The 8,018-nt window shown below is 40.6% G+C and overlaps 1 pseudogene; it reads left to right on the top strand.

The window, feature by feature from the left end:
* Nucleotides 1-1,349: 1,349 nt before the first annotated feature.
* Nucleotides 1,350-4,946, top strand: LOC101550042 (prefoldin subunit 5-like; annotated as a pseudogene).
* Nucleotides 4,947-8,018: the final 3,072 nt, after the last annotated feature.

The following is an 8,018-nucleotide window of genomic DNA, read 5'->3' as shown; positions in this document are numbered from 1 at the left end:
TCACGTTGAGTTCTTGACCTAGGTACACATAACTGCTGCATTTGGAGATGTTCCTTCCATTGAGAGCAAATGGAACATCGGGAACTAGTCCATTTCTCATGAACTTTGTCTTCGTGAGATTCAGTTGCAGTCCAACCTTTCCACACTCAGGGTCGAAGTTGGCCAGAATTCGTGTCACTTGGCTAATATTTGGTGCTATTAGAATGATGGCATTAGCAAAGCAGAGGTGATATAGTTGCCGACTATCTATCTTCACTCCCAATCCTTCCCATTCCAGTCATTGCGTGATGTTTTCAAGGGTAGCACTCAAGAGTTTCAGTGAAATGGTACTGCCCTGTCGGACTCCTCTCTTTACGTCAATGATTACTTCCTTGTACAAAGGTGAGATCCTGGTGATGAATCCATAATACAGCTCACGGAGGATCCTGATGTACTGAATTTGAACGTCCTGTTTGGCTAGGGCTTCGATGACCGCTTCAGTCTCAACAGAATCAACCTTCTTTAAATCAATGAATGTTAGACAGAGCAGAATCTTGAATTCTCGAGAAACCTCAATGAGCTTGGTCATTGTGTGGATATGGTTGATACTGCTGAATCCTTTTTAGAACCCAGCTTGATCACATGGTTGTCCTTTGTCCAGTGTCCTGCCAATCTTATTCATGATGACTCAAGTGAACAACTTGTAGATGACGGAAGAAAGGCAGATCAGGTGATACTTGCCGGTTTTGTGGATGTTTCCATTCTTGTACAACAAAACAGTTCTTCTGGTTTTCCAATGGGACGGAACCTTGCATTCAGACAGGTAATGTGCAAAGAGCCAAGTCTGTGTATTGAGGATTCTGGTGGCAGATTCTTCAGGTGTTCGTGTCTGACCTTGTCTGGACTGGGTGCTGTATGCTTCTTTACCGACGAAATAGCATGTCGGATTTTGGAAGGGAGAACACTGGGAACAACATATCCATCCTACAGAATTTGGTGTGTGAGCAGATGGATGCAGCTATCGAAGAGATCTGAGTAGAAGTCATGGGTAACCTCTTCCATTGCCCTTCTAGAAGATGTGATAGATTTATCAGGACGTCGGAGGGCAGTCATCTTGGTCTTTTAGTTGATAAAGGACAGGCGGGCGTTGCAAATACTTTTCCCAGCTTCTGCCACATCAGCCAACACTGCTTCTCTTGTCTCTTTGAGGTCTTCTTTTATCACATCTCTGCACAGTTTCGCAAGCTCAGACATTAGCTTGTGATTGTCTGAGGCTTGTGCCAAATCATGTTGGTGAATGAGCTTAAGAGTTTCTGAAGATAGGCATCTTTTTGTGGCTTTCTCTCTTTCTTGGTGTTCCTTGCACAATCATGGAGGTGCTGAAGCAGTCAATCATACTCCTCATCTATATTATCAATGACAGCATCTTCCCATATTGCCACATTAGTGCCAAGGAACTCCCAGTTGGTGTTCATTCTGGAATTCTCTTTTTAAACTTTGCAACCTTTCTCCCTGCTCTGTGAAGTAGAATTTTGAATGAAGGAGACGGGGTCTGATCCTGTTTGGAATTTTGGGACAACAGCGACATTGGTCAGGCAAAACCATTGATTGAGTATGATGTGGTCAATTTCGTTGTGGAACTGTCCACCAGGAGACTCCCACGTCCAACACTTAGATTCAGCCTTCTGGAACTGTGAGTTACCATGGATGGTCTTGGTGAATATGATGTGCTCAGACAGTCTCTCACCCTGCTTGTTCCATTCTAGGCCGTGGGTCCCAATGTGAAGTTATTTGCGCGACCTTCTTGGTCCTATCTTGGTCTTAAAATCAGCGACAATCACCTTGTATAAGGTATGGTCTTCTTTATAAAACTTGTGCGTGTATGTGCTGCTCACAGAAAGAAAGTCCTGGCCATATTCACACTCAATACAAGGAGTCTAGCCCTGCACCTGCCTGCTTCTCTGCATAGCACCTCTTAGTTCACTCTTTGCCGGTTGGCACCCTTGCCACCTCCTGGCCACAATGAGGCAGTGAACTATATATGTGAAACATTATATATATATATATATGTGTGTGTGTATATATGCATATATATGTGAATATGATTCATTCTTTAAAGAAAGAAAATCCTGCCACATGCAGCAACATAGATGAAACCAGAGCACATTAGTTTATTTAAATTAAAAACACACATACAAAAAGTTTAAAACTGCTGGCATAATCTCAAAATGTGAATTCTAGAAAAGAGAACAGTGCTTGCCAGAGACTGGAGGGTAGAGGAGACTGAGAAAATGATCAAAAGCTACAATAGTTTTGTTGTGCAGAATGTGCATTCAAACATGAATCTAATGTACAGCATGGAAATTAGATTACATAGGACAGTGATTTGTACCTCATTTTTAAAGTTTGTTTTCTTTGGGGAGTCCACGCTGGATGGTGCTTAAGAATTTCTCCTAGCTCACTGCTCAAGGAATCACTCTTGGCAAGCTCAGGGCACCATATAGGTGCCAAGGATCAAATCAGGGTTAGCTGTATGCAAGTGTACTTGTTCACTGTACTACCTTTCTGGTTCATACTTGTACTCCAAGTATATTAAGAGAGTGGATCTTAAGTGATCTCACTACATTCACAAAGAGGTACTGTTGTCTTGATTGTGGTAACCATTTCACCATATACAAACATACATATATATATATATATATATATATATATATATATATATCACTGTCACTGTCACCTATTGGTCATCGATTTCCTCGAGCAGGAACAGTAACATCTCCATTGTGAGACTTGTTGTTACTGTTTTTGGCATATCAAATATGCCATGGATAGCTTGCTAGGCTTTGCCGTGCAGGTGAGATACTCTTGGTAGCTTGCCAGGCTCTCTGAGAGGGGCGGAGGAATGGAACACGGGTGGGCTACATGCCAAGACAAATGCCCTACCCGCTATGCTATTACTCCAGTCTATATATGTATATATATATATATTAAAGCATCATATTTTATATCTTAGAAATACCATTTTATTTATTCATAATACCTCAAACAGTTATAGGAAGAAATAAAGCACTGTAGCACTGTTGCACTGTTGTCCCATTGTTCATCAATTTGCTTGAGCGGGCACCATAACGTCTCCATTGTTATTGGGAATCAGATAGTGGAGGAAGAAATAAAAATTCAAATAATTAAAGTATTGGCTTCTTATATTTTTTAAATATTGTGTTACAATTTTTAAACTGACATTATAAATTTTCAAAGGTACTATTACTTAGTGCATTGGTCCATAAAAAGAATATTCTTAACGTTAGTTTTGAAGGGCAGGTTGGATTTTACTCAGAGGTAAATGTGTATTATATAAATGTACTTATTTCAGAACTTTGAAAAGAAAAGGTTCTTCTAGACATAATTGTCATTATGTCACTGATATAAAAATGAACTGCCTTCATCACTGAATCAAATACACTGTAGAACAACTTCTAAATTCTCCCAGTGACAGACCTGGTCAAAAAAAGACATTTCAGAGGTTTTCAGACTTAAAGGTTGTTAAATTCTCATATGACAATAAGCTTGTAGCTGGACAGTTCATCCAAAATTGGAAGATAATTTTTTTTAAATTTATTTTTAAATCAGTATCTATTGAGAACTTACTGCATACTTGGCTCATGGTGATAGAAATTTAAAAACAAACTGACATGATCTTCTATCTGATATGTACACAATTACAAATTGTTTTTAGTATATGAGTTTTGAAAGTGCAACCAAATATACTCTTCTCACATATAGTGATTATAATACAATATAGCAAATTACATACCTTGCTTCTAGCAAGTTTTGCTTCAAAATTTTATATAAGATTATGGACAGTTGTTTTTATTTATTTTGGGCAATTATTTCTTAAAAGCTTTAGTTTGTCAGACTTACAGCTTAATTCTGTCACTGTGTAAAGTTTGGTTATTTAAATCTAGCACCAATATTGTTGTGAATTAAATTTACATGTTCGCTGCCTCCACTCAGACATTTCTGCGTATGCAAAGAAATGGTACACCAGTTCAATGGTCAGTGATATTTATTTGCTTCAGAAAGGTGGACCTGCAACAAAGAAATTATCACTGGACAATAGTTATTCTGTAAAACATTTAATCACAATTAGTTTCCCACCTTGACGAGTCTGATAAAAATATAGCAGAAAGTATGTTAAAGGTGGCAACATCCAAAATCATTATACCTAGAGATGATAATATGTCACTGGCAGAGCACAGAAATTGCCACAATTCAGCAATAGCCAGGAAGAGAAAACATCTAGAAAAGCAATAGTCGGCAGTCGGTGAACATCACCGAGCTGAAACTGCCGCAGCTAGAAATGCTCAAGAATCTGGACTATGGGGCTGGAGCGATAGCACAGCGGGTGGGGCGTTTGCCTTGCACGCGGCCGACCCGGGTTCAAATCCCAGCATCCCATATGGTCCCCTGAGCACGGCCAGGGGTGATTCCTGAGTGCAGAGCCAGGAATAACCCCTGTGCATCGCCAGGTGTGACCCAAAAAGCAAAAAAAAAAAAAAAAAAAAAAAAAAGAATCTGGACTAGGAAGTGGAGTTCTTGTCCACGTTCACTGCTTATCTCAAGGTGGTCCAGACCAAGTATGTGGAAGCCAAGGACTGTTTGAACGTGGGGAAAGAGCAACGAGGGGAAAGAATTACTCGTCCCCTTGACCAGTTCTATGTATGTCCCTGGGAAGCTCCATGATGTAGAACATGTGCTCATCGACGTGGGGACTGGCTACTACGTAGAGAAGACAGTGGAGGATGCCAAGGATTTCTTCAAGAGGAAGATAGACTTCCTTACCAAGCAAATGGAAAAAATTCAGCTAGCTCTCCAGGAGAAGCATGCCATGAAACAGGCTGTCATGGAGATAGAAGATTCAGCAGCTCACAGCCCTGGGTGCCGGCCAGGCTACTGCCAAGGCCTGAGAGCGGGTGCCTGCAGCGCTCTATAGTGGGGACCCAGCCCGGCCCGCAGTCGGTGTCCGGAGCCTCGGGCTCTGTGGGCGTAGCTTGCCCATGGGTGAGGCTTCCCAGGTGGGCGTGGTTTCCAGGCGGCGTGGCTCCTCGTGGGCGTGGCTTTCCGAGGGCGTGGCTTCCCCGTGTGGTGGGGGGAGCAATGGGGCTTGTGTTTCCTGCAAATAAAGGAGTCAGCTGGGCACAAAAAAAAAAAAGAAAAGAAAAGCAATAGTCACCCTTTCTAAGGCTGTGGGATACAGTAAAATTATATTTATTTATGACCCCACAGGAGACAATCTCAGGCATTCATAAAACCACAAAGGAACTGGGAAAAGCCATTGCAAGACTAATGTAATTTCATGCATGTAATAGACTGGCACTGATTTTCTAAATTTCTCTTTGATAGCAAATTCTTGATTTGTAGAAATCTTTAGGATAAATTATGCATGAGGTAAATTGGCTGGTTAAATTTGTTAGCACTTTTTGCTTCTGCTTTTTGCTAGCTGGGATTGAACCCAGGCCTCCTAAATGTAAAGCATGTATTATATCCCTGGTTGATATCACTTGCAATCAGTGACTATTAGAAGTACAGTAACTGTTCAAATGAAATGTATAGTTTTATGATTATAAATTTTCAAAAATGTAGAATATAAAGTCAACTAAAAAAATCATACAATGTTATTTTGGTACATTAAATTAAGAATAAATGATAAGCAGTTTGTGGAAATCATCATCATCATCATCATCGTCATCCCGTTGATAGTCAATTTTCTCGAGCAATCTCAGTAATGTCTCCATTCTTCCTAGCCCTGATATTTTAGAAGCCTCTCATTACTCATCCTTCTCAATGGTGCTGCATTGGAAGCTCTTTCAGGGTCAGGGGCATGAAACCCATCATTGTTACTGGTTTTGGCATATGAATATGCCACGGGGAGCTTGCCAGGCTCTCCCATGTGGGCAGGAAACTCTCGGTAGCTTGGCACGTTCTCAGAGAGGGAGAACTAGGCTATAAGATATTGGGAGCTTGGTTTTATAGTCTCTGGATGTAGGCCATTGATGGGATTACACAGCGCCGGGACAGTTCATGGTGTGACCGCCTAGCTACTGGAAAATGGGGTATCTGGGCTGAAGAGCAGGCTTGGAGGTCTCAGCCCTGGGTCTCTCACACCTGGATTCCTCTGCCGGTTCCTTCATGTGTGAGGCTCATTCAAATTTGTGGAGAGCGGCCTTGAGCATGGCTGTGACTGGGTTCCGGAGGTCTTTGGCTGACGGGGCTCCACTCAGGGTGGGGAAGGAAACTCAACCAGCCCCCTCCGAGGGGATCCGGTGAAGACAGCCAGACACAGGGGCAAGAGACTCTTTGTCGCACTCTTCTGGGAGTTTGGTTTTACAGTCTCTGGATGTTGCTCAGACACCTTTAAAATATCAAATCCATATTCTCTCTTATCCACCATATGTGACTATTTAATTGTGATAGAGGAATCTAAAACAGTGTGATTATGCACACACAAAACTTTTTCTTGTCCTATAAATAATGTCTCAGATAACAGAACCACCACTGAGATTGAAATAATAAAATATTGTAAGTTCACAATACTGCACTGTAGCACTGCAGTACTGTTGTCTCATTCTCATTGTTCTTCGATTTACTCGAGCGGGCACCAGTAACGTCTCCATTGTGAAATTTGTTGCTACTGTTTTTGGCATATCAAAACACCACGGGTAGCATGCCTGCAACGGCAGAGCCTGGCAAGATCACAATACTGTCACTGTCACTGTCATCCCATTGCTCATCAATTTGTTCGAGCAGTCACTAGTAACGTCTCCATTGTGAGACTTCTTGTTACTGTTTTTGGCATATCTAATACACCATGGGTAGCTTGCCAGGCCCTGCCATGGGGGTGCGATACTCTTAGTAGCTTGCTGGGCTCTCCGAGAGGGATGGAGGAATCGAACACGGGTCAGCCGTGTGAAAGGCAAATGCCCTACCACTGTGCTATTGCCCCAGCCCATAATAATATGATAAGGTAAAAATTAATCATAGAGATAAATCTGGTAAATAATCAGTTCCCAGGAAAAAATCCTAGATGCTTTTGAATTATTGGATTAATGAGGAAACTAAAGAAAAATTAGTTTTAAAACAGATTAGAATGAAGAAATAAGCTAAAATATTAATGTCTTTCATATTTCTACCAAGAACAAAAGAACACTTGCTTGAAAAGATTTATACATACCTGTATTCATTAAGTTGCTATTTCTAATAGTCTGTAATTGGAAATGACATAAGTTCTCAATAACAGATGAGTCAATAGAGAAATTGTAAGGTGTATATATAGTGGAATGCTACCAGGTTACGAGAAACATAGATGACACTAGAGGATATCATGTTAAGCAAAGTAAGTCAGAAGGAGAAAGACAAATACCAGAGGACCTCACTCATATGTGATGTAAAAGTAAAGCCAGGGAATGGACAATATCAAATGAAAACAAACCCTTAGACCTAACTGAGGTTATCAAGTGTGGGGGAACAGAGAAGACAGGATTCATGAACCATGGTTTATGGAAATAAGAATTCAAATTTATTTTATGTGATTTCAAACATTTTTCTATTTTCATAAATACATTTGACTATTTTGATTGTATTCATAATAAATGTCATTGTCAAAATTTTTTGTTTCCATCATGTTTTTACATAGACAGACACAGACCCACATATATACTGATATCCCTGACTGGAGAGATACTATAGAGGTTAAGACACTGTTTTGCATGTGACCTAACCCACTGACTTCACCTTCCAGCATAGCATATGGTCCTGAGCACTGCCAAGAGTCAGGAATGATCCCTGAGCACAGAACTGAGGGTAAGACCTGAAAACCACTGAGTGTTATCCCTAAAGAAAAACAAAGCAACCTGGTGCTAAGACTTATTCATTTAAGGTTTCTTTTTATTTTTTTGGCAACTTCAGCATTTTACTCTTCTAGAAGATATAAAACATGTAATCTGGCTCATATGCCTAAATTTAGTTGCTTAAAAATGCTA

Source organism: Sorex araneus, chromosome 1, assembly GCF_027595985.1.
Source record: "Sorex araneus isolate mSorAra2 chromosome 1, mSorAra2.pri, whole genome shotgun sequence".
Lineage (NCBI taxonomy): Eukaryota > Metazoa > Chordata > Mammalia > Eulipotyphla > Soricidae > Sorex > Sorex araneus.
The sequence above is the reverse complement of the archived record's forward strand: the minus strand, read 5'-3'. Positions and strand labels throughout refer to the sequence as shown.